This window comes from Cydia pomonella, chromosome 3, assembly GCF_033807575.1.
Source record: "Cydia pomonella isolate Wapato2018A chromosome 3, ilCydPomo1, whole genome shotgun sequence".
In the NCBI taxonomy this organism is placed as follows: Eukaryota; Metazoa; Arthropoda; class Insecta; order Lepidoptera; family Tortricidae; genus Cydia; species Cydia pomonella.
This window is the reverse complement of record NC_084705.1, coordinates 3,641,808-3,658,597: the sequence shown is the minus strand read 5'-3', so window position 1 is coordinate 3,658,597 and position 16,790 is coordinate 3,641,808. Positions and strand designations below refer to the sequence as shown.

At 35.7% G+C, this 16,790-nt stretch overlaps 1 protein-coding gene across 1 annotated transcript in view; it reads right to left on the bottom strand.

Annotated features, from left to right (window-relative positions):
• Positions 1 to 16,790, bottom strand: part of LOC133515820 (calexcitin-1-like) — a 43,569-nt gene that overhangs the window by 22,216 nt on the left and 4,563 nt on the right. The gene's annotated exons all lie outside the window — the stretch shown is intronic.

Below are 16,790 nucleotides of genomic sequence, written 5' to 3'. Positions count from 1 at the left end.
TCAATAAGGTTGATTTCAAATTGAAACTTTATAGAAATAGCGAATTATTAACAACGGCCACAACCGGCAATAGGTACTTATTGCAATAGGCACTTTTTGTTGAAAATGGTTTATTAATTTATTTAACTGGATCAGCGCGTGCGCTTACTCCTGTATCTATAGTTATCACACGCTGATAATATTTTGCTGACCGGCACAATTTGGACTGAATAATGCACAGATCATCAACAAAAAGCTAGTTAAAAGAAAACTCCCAAAGACACTTATATTTATTATCCTCGTAGTAATCGTACTACGAGGCCACTATCGAGTGGCCATTGTTTTCAACCTGAACCTCTGTCGCAAACAAAAGCCGAAATCCCAAGATACATTGTTGCAGGATAAAAAAAAACTATTGTCTGGATTTTCTTTGTTCAGTTTTTAAATTAAGTTTATTGTTGTTATGTTAAAGTCGGATAGTGTCTGGTATGATAAAATTAGCTTTTGGCATATAACTCCCTTTAGTTAAGAGGAATTCCTAGTTGTGATTTTTCCATACAATCGCTCTCGACTGTTTCCTGAGCAATGTTTGTTTCAAATAAGATCAATATCATCAATATCTGTGCCGCTATGTTTTGCTTTTTTGGATTATTTTATTATACTTTGTTTTAAACTTACAGCGCCTTGAAAATCGCAAAAACGGCTCAATTGAATTGGCTGCGAAAAAGCCGCAGTTTACTATTATGACAACAAATATCCATAAAATCTCTTCTTCTTGCAGTTTCTAAAATTTTATAATGATTGGTTGCGTTTTAGAGGAAGAAACAGTCGAGAGCGAAACCTCGATTTTTGAGTTTTTTGCGTAGGAATTTTAGTCCGAGCTGCAATTGTCCTTATTGCACGTAGCGCGATAGAAACATAGCTTCAAAAATTCAACATTTGAAAAGTTGCTCAGCTAGAAATTGCTCTTAAGGAGTAAGTTCCTGACTCTCAATACTGAATTCCCTGCCTCTGGCTTGCCTTGGCCGGCCGTCCAGAGTGGAGTCGCGAGAGCTGCGTTCTCAAGGGTAGAGTTGGCTATTTGTTTTAAGTCCAGTGACACCTTTCTACTCTCAGCCCTCACACAGACGATGCCCTTGAGCCATCTTACATGTCACTTTTTGTGGGGGCCCATCTTGTAGGGGCGAATCATCGTCTGCCGGAAATAAAAATTGTTTAATCATCTATTACATTTCGTTATTTAATTTTTCACTGATCACATGAAGCTTTCTACAGAAAACTGAAGTGTCGGACGCCCCGGCCCGACAATGGCCCGGACCCGGGCATGGGCCGTCTAGCGTGACTCATCCTTAAGTCATCATTTATCATTGGTAATTAAACGTTTTCATAATATTCAGTAAGTAGTAACGTAATTACTTTTTTATTAGGTGCACTAATAAAAACTGCATATTACAAATCTCTAAAACCATAAAGTTTCACAATTTGTGTTTAAATTAAGTACTCGAAGCAAGAAAAATGTGAAGAATGTAATAAGAAGGCCAGAAATATGTGAGTTAATTAAACATTGCTGAGTGCAAGGAAGTGTTTCGAATATTCATTCAGACTTGTATAAATTCCATTTCAAACAAGATTCTCGATTCAAATTAAATTCTCGGGTAGGGCAGCCATCAGACATGTTCTTAAGAGGATAGTCGCAACCGCTTCGCCATACACACGTATTCATCATTTTCCTCTCCGGACATTAACTTTATAGAAAATATTTTCACGAATGTTGATGATTATTAACCACAGTTATGCCCGCTCGTTCGCTCGTTTTTTTTTTCAATTTTTTGGATTATTATAAGAGTTAGGAGCGAAAATTTAAATCCGTGCAATTTTTTTAAAGCATTATACTCTTATCGTAATAAAAAAATAGAAAAAAATTAAACGTAATAAATATAAGAGCCTCGGTAGAGAGTACTATTTTGTACTATTTGGCATTGAAACTCTAGGTCCATGGGGTCTCAACGCGTACAAGTTTTTTGCAGAAATCGTGAAGCGTCTGGCTGACATAACTGGTGACCGAAGAGCTGGCGGCTTCCTCGCACAACGTATCAGTATTGCGATGCAACGAGGAAATGCCGCCAGCATCCTTGGTACAATGCCTCAAGGGCCTATTTTAGATTTAAGCTAGTTATATTAATCTTCTGTATATATCCATTATGTATATTGTTATTGAAAAAAAAAAGAAGTATTTATTACTTCTACTTGCTCTAATTTGTTCGCGTAACAAAGGCGCAGTACGTTCAGCCAGGAGAGTTTTTGAAATCGTAGCACATTTATAGATCAAAATAGGGTAGCCAATAGTTTAGTCAGCAATCTTGAGACCTTTCTTTAGTAACTTATAGACTTTCACTCGATATAAAAATTAACGCATCTTAAAAATGTAAGAATTGGCGCATATAAGCTAAAAATATGAAAATTGCTTTAAAATCGCGCAGTTTTATTTTTGATCGAACTTATCGATTATTTTTCTTGTCATAACTTACAAATAATTACAATTCAAAAACATGATATCCGCGTTCTCGGGTTCGCACTGCCATTTCGCTTACGCCTTACGCTCAGTAAGAGTGAGAGAAGAACATAAACCCTTAAACTGTTACTGAGTGCATCTGAGGTCGTGTTTCGCGGGCACAGGGTTAAACCGCATCGCACTCGCGATGATGAATGGCTAATTTCACACTATTAGTATGCGGAAGGCGTGGATACTGAAAGCCGCTGAGTTATATATTGCCATGCTACAAGTGCTACGCCAATAGAGATCCGATGCTGATTCATATGTTTCGCTCACAGAGATATATATCACTCATTTCACTCAGGGGATCTGTAGAGTATACATACAGCCACAAGTACGACCATGATAGCGAATCACGCGATACGATCCTGGCATGGTTTTCCCGACAGCCTCCGAATTATCCCGAACCGCTCCAATACTATATTCGTATCGTTTGGCTCGGCCAGTTCATTCGAATCATGAGTGGGAAAGAGCGAGCAAGTAATACTGAGATAGATAAGTTACTGAGTGAGTTAAATCTTCAGTGAGTTGAAGACTGAAAGGCACTTAAAACAGGCACACACATAAAACAAACCCTGCCCACCGGAATCGAGAAATGTCGAGGCAAAACCAAAGGAAAATATAATAATAATTAATGAATAACTCTGTGTAAGCGAGTGTCAAGGGTTTTGACGCCCAAAACTTTAACACTAATGACTCACCCTCAGCTCTTACTATAATAGCTACACTTACATGTCCCATTATCTCTCCTGTACCACCTGTGACCCCATTTAAGAGTAAGTTTTGCGTCTCGAGGCTGACTCTGATTTGACATTTTGTCAAGGTTTGATCTTGATTTCATATGACTTTGATAATCGCTCACGCTCATTAGTCCCCGCGTGCGCTCATCTCAAGCTAAACTAGATGCCATGCGTCCTGTCTTCTTTGATAACGCACGTCAAGTAGGTATTATGGTAGTATTGTTATAAATATTTTGCACCTACTAAAGATGTAAAATGTTCAAGATAAGATTCCACGCGGACGAAGTCGCAGACAACAGCTAGTTGTACATAAAAGTGAAGCGGGTACGTTGACACCTTGCCAGTTAACTTTGATAATCTCTAATGGCTTCCCTCGTCTGAATGCGTCATAGAATCGTACAAGACATTTCACGCATCACAATTTTGTGTGCGTGTGTGCGCATGAGATGCACTGTAAGCCGTGTGAAGGTCGTATCATAATAAGAACAAAACAATATAATAACTTGACATATTAAGAATCGGCCTCTTTGTCACCGCTCACCCCTTCTACCTTAACTGCTACATCTTTGGCCATAGCCTTGGCAACTTTGTCACAAAGGCCTTGGTAGCTATGTCGTGACCCTAATTATTTATTATTTCCTAAGGTATTTAAAAATACGAGTCACACGAATTCGTCACAAAAAAACCGTTACCATACAAGCAAAGCTACGAGTACGTTCCCATTTTAAAACGACGTGCTTAAATTATATGAAACAGAGCATGAACATTTACGTAACTTATGTTTAATGCTAGTGTTCGTGGCTAAACATTGTTAGACAAAGAATATACATACAAAAATTTTACATATAAAACTTCCACTCGCTCTATGTTCGTTATATTACAATTACCAGACATACAACCCAATTAATACAGTGCTTAATATGTTGCAGCGATATAACACCGATCTGTCAGTGTCAAAATGACATTTCTTTAACCAAAAATGTTACTTTTGACACTGACTGATCGTTGAATTGGACCTATAGATATGTTACTTGAATTAGTAAGTAAGTAAGTAAGTAAATATTCTTTATTGTGCACCATACAGTTAAATATAGACAGGAAATGAAAAAACACGTAAAAGTTAGGTAACAACAGGCGGTCTTATCGCTAAGAAGCGATCTCTTCCAGACAACCTTTGGGTAGCAGGAAACTATGAACTTACAACATTGAACTAGACTTAAATTGACTGGGATATAAACCGTGATTACCTTTTATATTATTTTTATGGAGCTCCCGATATTTCTCCATCCCGGTCAATTTAAGTCTAGTGAAATAACCGTGAATCATTCAAAACCGTTAATGTTACTTGAATTTTCATGACTTATTTCATTTTATTTCAGGAAGTCGTTTTAAAATGAGATCGTAACTTCGATTCATAAGGAAATACTAGATACTTATTATAGGAGCGACTTTTTTTTTCTTCGACTGTCTGAAAAAGTTCTTAAATTGTACACTTAAGTAAGCGCCTTCTGAGTCGCAGAACCATTACAATATTTGGGAAAGATTTTTTCAGAAACAGCAACATCGCACTTAATCATGTCATTATCGTTTAAGATAATTCCTAGTCATCGAACTAAAATAACCATAGAAGTCTGACTAGGGTATAAAAACGATCACTACTTTTTGTAATAAGAAATTGTGTATTGGGTAGTATTCAAGCTGCGGGCCGGGTATATTTTACGAACAAGGAATAACTAACTATCAGTGATATGTGTCACATAAGTGTCATAAGTACCGTTTTCCGAAGACAAAAATGAACTGAGAGCTACGTCTATATAATTTTTTAAAATGAAATTTTAATTAATCGTTGTCCCGGACATTTTATTATTTTATTTTCAAACTGTTACATGTAGATCAAAAAAATGTTAACATGAAACATTTACACACTGTTATTATCTTTCTTAATTTTTCTATATTGTTTTATTTTATTTTATACTTATCAATTATCTGCATTTCGTGTCTTTGATTGAATACTGATACTTACATGAAAAACCTTTTCTGTTATCATCTTGTACCATACGTATTCTGGCAAATAAAGTAATCTAAAGATATCTGTCATTTAAAAAGGTTGTTTTACCAATAACTTTAAGGTATAAAATGAATGACAAGTATCTGGAATTACAATTCAGTTCTATTTACTCCCAGATAATCGTATTACTAGTCGAAGTACAGATCCAGCGCTCAGTTGCACCTGTATGGCTGCCAATCATTCAGTCTCAAAGCCTCGGTGAATTCTATTGAAACAATGATGGCTAATTGGCAGGCTAATTCACTTTACCTGGTTTATTATAGGATTAGCCACACTGCATAATATAATATTTCATATTCTACGCACTGCATAATACACTATTTCATATTCTACGCACTGCATAATATAATATTTCACATTAGGTACCAGATTACGAACTTAGAATTTTTATTTTGTTCTTCTTAGCGATACGAAAAAGAAATTAATTTCCTTTGAGCATCATTTAAAAAAAACGTGAGCAACCTTTGTTAGCTATATTAATGCAGGCCCGGATTTAGAGACCTAGGGCCCTGGCCCCTTGGCACTTAGAATTTAGAGCGAAATTCTACATCTCAAAAGTACCCAAAACCATTACAGGATTAGTTGATTGAAAACCTTCTTTTTACAAGCTTTTATTTAACTTACCCTGTTAGTATGTTAGTTTGCTAGAGTGAGCAAATCTTGCAAGTTAAATTTAACTCACTTCCCGGTTTCCAAGGAAAGTGAAAATTTGCATACATACGTAAGTTTGGTGACAAATTAATACTATGATATTATCGAGCTGATCTGATGATGGAGACAGGAGGTGGCCATGGGAACTCTGTGGTAAAACAACGTAACCTGCTTGTGTTTGGGTTTGTTAAAATTGTCTCCGCGAGTATGTTGCCTGTTGCAAGAAAAGTACAGTCAGCGAGAAAAGCTTGTATAAAAAATGATTTTTTTGCCAAAAACTTATTATTTATATTTACTTAGTGAGGTCATGAGTTCTGTCAAAAAGGTATTGAGTGATAAAAAAGATCCGTTATTATTCATATATATGCTAAGCGTAAGTATTTAAGCCAAAAAATAAAAAATAAATTCCGTTGTAATTAAAACCACGTGGAAAGTAATTAATGTGGAGACTGGTAGATCAAAGCAAAGGATGAAAGATCTTAAACTAAAAATTGATGACAAAATCGCAGATTCCAGTTTAGATGTAGCAACAAAAATTCTTCACCGAGGTACCAGCTTCCACAACTAAGGACTTAAATTCGTCACCTTTGTCTGCCGTTACACTGTTAGAAGAGAATGTCCCAGAATGTAATAGAAACCTTCATTTTGAACAATGTGAGTTGACTTGACTTTGAATATGAGTTGAAAGCTTATTTAATGCTGAACAACTTACAATCTAATTTAACGTAATTTGATGTCTCAGTTTTACATAATTTGCGTAATATTCGGAAAAATGGTATAAAAACATGCAAAGAATACGCATGGTTGAATCTTACATAAAATTAAAGCTGGATATTTTATCTTTCTTAAAATCATTTCATGAGTCATGTGTTAAAATCAATTGCAACTGTATGTCTTTTATCCAATTTACTTACTCGTTGGATGGCAGTCAAAAATTAGCATGTCACTGAAAAATGCCCTTAAGTTTGAAGGGTACTTATTAGCTGAAATACAGACTTGTCGGAGAACTAAATGCTGGTGATAAAATAACGTTTTAATAAAGTAGGTTAAATGGTTCATACAAATAAATACTTGTACCTATTTTATTAACGTGACTTTTGTAAAGTATAATTTTTTACAATCCGGCCGCGTATTTCGCGCGTCTAACGATAATACCAAAGTAAATAAGTAGGAAATAAAGACGCGACCTAAATTTTCAACTAATTATATTACTTGATCAATATAAAACAAGCTTTAAAATCATGGCATTTTATATTATTATTAAAAGCTGTGTACCTAGTACTTTTTATCAGTCAAAACCTTTGTGACAGAACTTATGACCTAACTAAGTATTATTATTATTGGAGTTTGTGGGCCTTTAAGTGCCACGTCGACCAGACAGTGATCTATTGTGACAGCCCTTTTAAGTTCATTACTAATTCCCGTTGAATCCAGGAAATTCCAGATTCTTTTTGGCCATAATATCCTGTACCTCATAGGGTTGCAGTACGTGCCGCCCCAAGTGGGTACTTTTTTTTGATATTAGTGGTCCATAGGTACAGAGAATGTGCATGGCAGTCTCCTCTGACTCCTGGCAGAACCTGCATGTCGCATCTTGTTTCTTTCCAATTTGAAACAGTGACCAGTCAAGATTCTGGTCACCGCACAGGTTCTGTGTCTTTTGAGCCCTAGAAGCTCCTTAGCAGTTTTGCTATTGAACCCTTAGAGCTTTCAAGTGTTCTTGTCCTTTGACGAACCCACCAATCCATCCATCAAAATCCTTTCTAGCAAGTTCGTCCGCTTCTTCGTTTCCGTTAATGTCGAAGTGCTCTGGTACCCATCTAAGTATGACTTTGTTGGAGTTAGCCAGTGCATTTAGGTTTGTTTTTCAGTTCTAGACTACTTTTGAGTGCGTTGTAGGCTGTTTACAGTTTCTATTGTTGTATTTTGGCTGGTTTTGTTACACCAGACTGCGAAGGCATAGTTGATAATGGGCCTCACTACCGCTGTGTATAACCACAAAGCAATTTTGGGTCTTATGCCCCATCTTGCTGCTGCCATTCGACAGCATGACCACATGGCTATTTTCGCTTTTTGTATAATATTTTTATTTATATTACCTACTGCCGTTTTATATGAAAAGATATAACACAGACTCACTAAAAGTAGACGTAATATTATTAAATTTATCCAGACTCTATGGCAAGAGGCAGATATAATACCAATATTTACGTAGTCAGACTTGCATAAGTACGTTTTTACATCAAACATACTTCTAAAATGTATAAAAGACACAATTCTTTAAAAAAAAGATGAATCACCATTAGAGTGCGGTGGAATGCCGTGTTTTATGTTAAAAGTTTTCGCTCGTTTCTTCAAGTATCTTTTTAAGACCGGTCTATTTGCGAAAATTTATTTTTGTAAAAAATATTTTGTAAGTATTAAGAGTGACAAGCCTGTCAAAATATACAATCTGAATAAAAGTTAGTTATCAAAAAAAGATATTTATTCCTTTTTAAAATATTTATTTACAATAACAATATACATAATGGATATATAGAGAAGATTACTAGAAATAGCTGGCGGCATTTCCTCATTGTATCGCAATGCTGATACGTTGTGCGAGGAAGCCGCCACCTCTTCGGTCACCAATTACGTTAACAATAAACATAAAATATAATCAAAGGAAAGGTAAAGTCAAGTGTGGGTGCAACATAGTACAAAAATATACTTTACCTCCCTGTCCGATATTTATAAGTGAATAGCATGCAATAATTTGCTTCTGGAACATTGTTTCTGAAGTGTTACGGAGTATTTAGAAATGTTAATTTTGTTATATGTTACTGTAACAATATACATTTTTATTTAATTCCTAACATATTTTTCTACCAATTAGCCGGTTTCATTAGTCAAATCAGAGGCATACATCCCAATACAACCTCTTGGCTTCTAACCTAACAAGTCCTACTAGTGTTCAACTAGCGCTAATTGGATGCTTGAAGCGCTCCTATAGCGTTCGAGCAGTGTTTGATTTGAAGGGGAATGATTGGAGGATAACAGGGTGCTTGTAGTTCTTACGGCACTAGTTTTATTTCTAGATACGTCTCGTTTTTTAGAGTTCCGTAGTCAACCAGGACGTAGTCAACGCTTTTCACAAAGCCACTAACACGGAGAAGTAGAGAGCTGCCGTAAGGAAAATTAACAAGCGGGGTCACAATCCTCTGCAGTGAGGGACCAACTTAGAAGAAGAAGAAGTCAATTAGGAACCCTAATAGTTTCGCCTTGTTCGTCTGTCTATCTGTCTCTGTCTGTCTGTCCATCCGCAGCTTTGCTCCGTGATCATTAGTGCTAGAAAGCTGAAATTTAGCACTATATAACTCAATTACGCCGTACACGAAAAGTGAGAATGATTTTTTTTTCGCTTCAACTCTATAGTGTGGGATCTGAGAGAGAATCGAATATGAATAATAATAATAATAATTGAGCATATATACGTCCCACAGCTGGGCACAGGCCTCCTCTCATGCGCGAGAGGGCTCGGGCTATAGTCCCCACGCTAGCCCAATGCGGATTGGGGACTTCACATACACCTTTGAATTTCCTCGCAGATGTATGCAGGTTTCCTCACGATGTTTTCCTTCACCGAAAAGCTAGTGGTAAATATCAAATGATATTTCGTACATAAGTTCCGAAAAAACTCATTGGTACGAGCCAGGATTTGAACCCGCGACCTCCGGATTGAAAGTCGGACGTCATATCCACTCGGCCACCACCAAATATGCGCATCGAATATGGGTCTTCAAAAACCATTTTTTGACAAACATAATACTATTGGATATAATCGTTCTGAAAGAAAAAAAAAGAAAAAGATCTGACCCGCCTGTAAGCTTAGTAAAGACTTTCAATAAAAACTATAGCAAACCTGATCGGTATTTTGACGACCAGGTAACTGCGGAACCCTACACTGAACATGGCCCGACTTGCTCTTGGCCGGTTTTTATTGCTGTGAAAATACCTGATAGGTAGATTTATCGGAAGCTTGAGGCTTAGCCAAGTGAGATATGTAGATAACGCCAAAAATATATATAAATTCTACCGTCTGTACAATGAGGAATGCTCTGAAGAACTTTTTAAATCGGTGTCATGGTCTCGCTCATCGCCGCACCTCCCGCCAAAGTAGCAATGCTTATTTCTTCTTCTTAGATACATGGCACACCAAGAGTAAGCGGCAATCTTGCTCGTTTCTTCCCAAAACGTGCAGAATGTGAAATGAGTTACTCCTTAAGGATTTCCTTTACGGTGCGATATAAGGTTCTTCAAGAAGCGGGTTTTCAGTGTTCTCAACGCATAAGTGGCTCCTCCAATGTTGTTTATGGGCGACTGTGGCCGCTTCCTTATGCCTCATTTGCTGTCTTTCACATAAAATAAATGTACAAATCCTTACCGAATGCAAGAAAATAATTATGTCACTCATTGTTGTATTTGTTATAGATCTCCATTAGTTTATATTTTTGGACGGCGTTTGTCGATAAACGATTATCTTGGCCTTTACAACAAGTCAGAAACTAGAAAAAGATATTTACAGCGACCTTAAAAACGCATGGACTAACTTTACACAAAACATTTTTAATTTAAATGGGATTAACGTCTCATGTTTTTTTACAAGCTTTTATTTAACTTGTAATGTATGTATGTTTATCCGGGTGGAATCTTGCAAGTTAAATTTGACCCACTTTCCGGTTTCCGATGAAGCTGAAAATTTGCATACATATGTAAGTCGGGTGACAATGCAATATTATGGTACCATCAAGCTGATCTGATGATGGAGACAGGAGGTAGCCATAGGAACTCTGTGATAAAACAACGCAACCTAATTGTGTTTGGGGTTTTTAGAATTGTCTCAATGAGTATTAGTTGCCAGTGGAAAAAAGTACAGTCAGCGATAAAAGCTTGTACCAAAAATATTTTTTTTGCCAAAAACTTATTTAAATTTAATAATACTACTTGGAAAAAAAACCTTTAATATTTTTTATACAAGTTTAACAACTGATGGTTTGCATGATATTATGATAGAATTATTTGTTTGCAAGAATATGTACCTATGTATAAAGGTGCTCAAGGATGAGCAACAATTTCAGGTAAGTCATATTAAAAGGGTCCTTTAGGCATGGAATGGCACACAACAAAGCTAAGAGTGTCACAATTAATACAGGTATTTTAAAGTGTAATATCAAGTTTAGAAGACTTTCAAGTTAGGTTTAATGTTTCTAGTAGGTAGCAGGGAGCACACAGCACATAACATTCGACACGTCTCGGACACAAATCTTGAACACGTTCTCATTCGGATTCAATGCGTGTTTGAGAATCGGAAGATATGTCCTGAATCTTAAGGTAAACAATTTGGGATACGTTATGTAAGAGTTTTTAGTTGAATTCTGTTGAATAATGATTCTATAGTACATGTTATAAATATTTGAACACGCAAAAGATTTGCCGATTATACGTTAAATTAAACTTATAAGACTTTACAAGATTTCAGGTTTTATAAGTTTGTAAGGATGTTTTAAACTCCATCTACTGTGTTAAGCGTTTGAACGCCAAGAATACCTAAAGTCGTCGTTACTAGGGCTGCCCACAGCGCAAAGGACAACTATAGGTTTTATGGCGGACGCTGTCGAAGTAACCTTCCCACTTTCAAGTAAAGTTTACATTCGCTCACTTGCGCCCGTTAGCTCAAACTACCAGCTTACTAGCTTAACCTTCAAAGGTTGAGAATGTGCTTAGTGGGTTTTGTACATTTATAACTAGTACATTTTGAACATCAATTTGATTTTCTCCATGTTCAAGCATAAAATAAGACCTATTTACAAAACAACGTTCTTACTACAACTCCTAACTACACCTAACCTAGTAATGAAGTATTTAACCACGATTGATGGTCACCTTATTCAAAGTTAAAGAATATTACTACTCCTGATAAATTATGTTTTTACCTACGCGATCGATGTGATGTTCTAGATTCTTTGACAGTAACCGATCAATCGTAGACTACAGATGATTGGCATTAGAGGATACGATTTATCAAAGAATCGGCGTAAGAGTTTTCTAAGGTGTTGTTGAAGACATTAAGATCTTTGACTTTGGTGGTAACTTTGCCACGAAATCGGCGTCTACAGTCTTAGATATAAATTTCTTCAACACTAGGCCTGATAGTAAATAGATGTTGTTGTTTAAGGCCCATCAGGCAAACTACTGGGTGCTTCTTGCTCGGGTCACTCGATAGTTATTTGTTTTACAAGGGGGCAAAGTTGTTGTTTAAACGCTCGTACTCATATTGATACCCGACCAAACGAAAGATTCCAAAATTGAATTACGAGCGTTGCGAGGGTTGTAAGGTACGAGAGTTAAACAAACTTTGCCTGCCATCAACGTGAGGAAAATATTGACTATGAAATACCAAAAAATCAAATCATGTCAAAAGTTATTCTACTAGCTAACATTACATCTGATTACTTTGCCCCACATGTGTATAAAATGAAACTTTAGAGCCTTTACTAGCTGGTGTGGTGAAAACATTTTAATCATATAGTATTAATAATCAAACGAACTTACCTGTGAAGTTTGATTACAATTATGCGAGTATCCAAATCCAAGTAAATTTGAACACTCATATTAGTCCTATTACTTATTTCATGTAAGTAGTTAAATAAAATACGAGTACAAGTGAATAGTGGGAAAATACGAAAACTAATATTGTGAGTAGTTACTGTTTGAACTACTCACGATATTACTTTTAGAATCGTGAATTTATTGGTCCGTAATAACGCTATTTATACAGTTTTAATCGCCTTAATAGTCGTTTGTTCAAACATCGTTGGACCGTTTTCTCAGAGTAAAATAGAAAATCATTTTAAAGAGTCTAAAAATACCATTTTCTATATGGGCTGCAATTTAATTTTATGAGCTAAAATATGTATTATTATTTTTTTCTTTATAAAAATGGTAATATTAATACCATTCCTGATAAAGGTGTACTTTCGCATATAGCAGCGACCTTACTAACCTGCAGAAATCTGTATTTTATAGGAGTTTTATACCTACCGTTTAATTAAAAACTAAGTATCAAAGGTTATCGTAAATATCGGCTTCTTAGCTTTATTCTTAGCTATATCTCAACCGCTGTTGTAGTATACACCTCCGGGCTGTGAAATATCTACACTGACATCCTGACAACTGTATAGGATAGCGAAATTGTATGAAGTGACATTTTATCAAATTTGACATTTGTATTAATTATATAATACCTATATTGAAACATTTTTTAATTAATTTTATTTGCATTTATTTTTATATGATTGAATTTTGTTTTTATTGCATTTTGTTTGATTTAATTTCACTTCTTTCCATTTTCAATTAATTTATTTATTCTTATTCATCATTAATTTATTGAAATTCCCGTTATTATATATTACTAACCATATGTTTTAAATAAAAATTTTACTAACAATAATGATCTCAGTTGGTCTCTCAATAAATGAAATTGAAATTTATTAGAAATGTAAAAAAATAGCGTTACGTGCCAAACACATTTCTAGAATGGATTACTCCTTTGTCCGATATAATTTATACGATTCACGGCCTGATTCAAACTTTAAGATACGTCAAATATAACGGTCTAGATACAGTATGGATCGGATATGTCAGTTTCAAAGTGACGTTTCTTTAAACAAAGACGTCAATATTGACACTAACATATCCGAGCATATCGTATCTAGACCTAATATTTGACGGATCTTAAAGTTCCAAGCGGACCGTCAGTGTAGTAACTAAATACGTGACTACCGCGGCTTATGAGCCGAAAATACATCTTCATAGGTATTTTAAAAGAAATTATATGAAAACCATCCTGCCATATAACTTGGCGTTATAAATAAAGTATTTGTATTCTATATTTGAAAACTTAATCAATCTAATAACATTTCGATTAACCTTAATATATACCGATATTTAAGTGATTGTACATTTTATAGATAACTGAGGCATTTTTATAGGTATATGAAAGCTTACTTTCCATTATAAATTAATCGCTAGGACAAACGGACCGCGACCGCGGATAGCAAATATTTATTAAATGGACGACAAGATATCATGCGATGGAAGTTCAACATTTTACAAAAATACCCTAGAAATGTGTTCAGAGAGACTTACGTTTATTTGCTACACACAGGATTTTATTTAATTGGATTTTTAAAGAAAGAAAAAGATTATTGGACATTTAACGTGTTTGATGAACATAATTATATCATTATATGTGCTAAAATAATTTAAAGATTCATAAACTACCTAAAGATTGACTGGTAGAGAATGCCTCGTGGCATTAAGTCTGCCTTTTGCACTATAAGGTTTTCTTTTATGCAATAAAGATTAAATAAATAAATGATTGTATTTAGTTTAGACCATGCGTCTTTAAGCTGGCCATACACATTAAGGTACGCCTGCGCAGTTTTACCAACTGCACAGGTAAAACGTAGCATGTGGAATTCGACAGTGCAATTTTCTTACTAGCTTCGACTGTGCAGTTGAACTGTACAGGCAAAACTGCGCAGGGGTATCCAGTGTGCATGGCCAGCTTTACAGCTGCTTCTGTTTAAGCTGACCGTAAAGCATGAGTTGCGTTCTCGTGCGCGAGTCCATACTTTAAGTCGCGCAAGATGTATGGAGTCACGCGCGAGCGCACAACTCGTGCTAGTCAATCTGGTTCATACTGCTCCAGTTTCTAATAAGACATTTCACACAGGTATGGACAATTGATGCCTTAAGGTCTGCCATTATATGTACACTATAAGTCTGTTAGTAAGTAGACGGTATGTTATTTTCTGGCATAGTGACGACATTTAGAATAGGGGTCCTAAATTAAAAACTAAAACTTGTACATTGCATAACTATTTTGGTGAATTGTTTTGCTAAGTTAAAAATAAAAATGAAATATGAGAAAGTGTTTTCAGTTTTTAAAGAATAAAGAGAGCTTTTTCGAGCAAGTGTAGTGATAAAGTAATTATAAATAATATGTATATTCATATATACACAGATAACACCAATGACTCAGAAACTATCTATTTTAATCACACAAATAAATGCCCTTACCGGTATTCGACTCCTAGACCATCTGCTTCATACGAGTAGGCAGGGTACCCAGCTACCCACTAGGCAAGACCGGTTGTTAACATACATTACACTTTTCACTGCTAGTAATATAAATTAACTGTGTTGTATTCTACCAGTGGCATTGATAAAAAAAAACGATTAAATAATTTAGAATAAAAACGCAATGCAAGCAACTTTATCTACAATATCTGCATATTGTAACCAACGTAGCGTAGATTACCCGCTTGTACCATGGCACGTTTCTAGACTTAACCACCATTAAAGCGGTCTACTCGCTAAAAACAAAATGGCGCCTTAAGCGTTTTCATTACATCATTGTGCATGGAACAATGCTAGTTTAATGATGCCACTTCAGCAAAGTATTCCGGTATTTTACGGGCTTAGCGGCAATTTATGGACTGCTAAATCATTACCGTGCGTTATTGGCGAATGAGTGAACGCTTGTTTTGAACCTGCGACACATGGCGAACGTAGGGTAGATCAGGCCCCTGTTTCACCATTGTGGACAATGGGACGTAGTAACAGACGTAGGAATTTTATAGACAGATTTTTGTGACAATTTCCTGACAATGACAATTCACCGTGCATAGCTAGTCCAACAAGTATATAACTATGTATTTACGGCTACGAACTGTTTTTATTTACTGATCCTGATATTTACAAAAGTTTGCCCATGTCAGATCACTTATCGAATTTTAGTATGAAGTCTTAACACCTTACAAAGTGCAAAGTTACCGAGCAAAGTGGCGTGCTCTTGTGTTGGAGGCCAAGACTCATTTAGGGTCATTAGGTACGCCAATTGCTTGAAGTAAGTAAGTATGAAGTCCGATATATTAAGCCTCATTTGACTAGATGGTTCAAGAACTTGCATGCGATTTTTGTTTCATTGCGGTATTTGATCGATCGACTAAATTAAAAGGGTTGTTTCCAATTTTTTTAAACGCTTGTATTACGTTCTATATCAACTAAAAGTTGCCCTAAAATTCAACTTTTATACTAAAACGGCTTTAAATATGTTAAATTAACAAAATATATTTTGACAGATGCTTTCGCGCCCAAAACGGTCTTTGAAAATTGTGTGACGTCACAGTTTACGGTTTGACACATAACTACATACACACGTAGAAGGTAAGAACTGTCAACTGACATTTGTCATTTGTTGTTTATCGCCTAACTGTCAACAGTGTCAATCCGAGAGTTGTGACGTCATCAGAATCTTCAAAGACGTTTCGAGTTTGGTCACGTGACGTGTGCCAAAAGATATTTTAAATTCAATATTTACAAAAATATGGTCATTACAGGTCCCCTAAAAGTAGTTTAACATGTTCTTACAATCCAAAAGAATTTACGAGTATTGGGATACAATTCTGCCCTAAGATTTGTTGATGGAAACAACCCTATTGTACTCTGTAGTTAGCAATGTATCGAATTTTGCATGCAGGTTCTTGGATCGTTTGAATGGGGCTTTATTCAAGCCTTTTGTAACTGAAACTGGCACATTTGACTAGCAAGACGAAATTTGTACCTAAAAATGACACATGTGACGAAACAAGGTAAAAATATAATAAATAATTTTAGCAAAATTTGTCATTGACCATTTCTATCAGTTTTTTTCCTAGAAGGCTATCAAAAATATCAGACAAGGAGGGAAGGA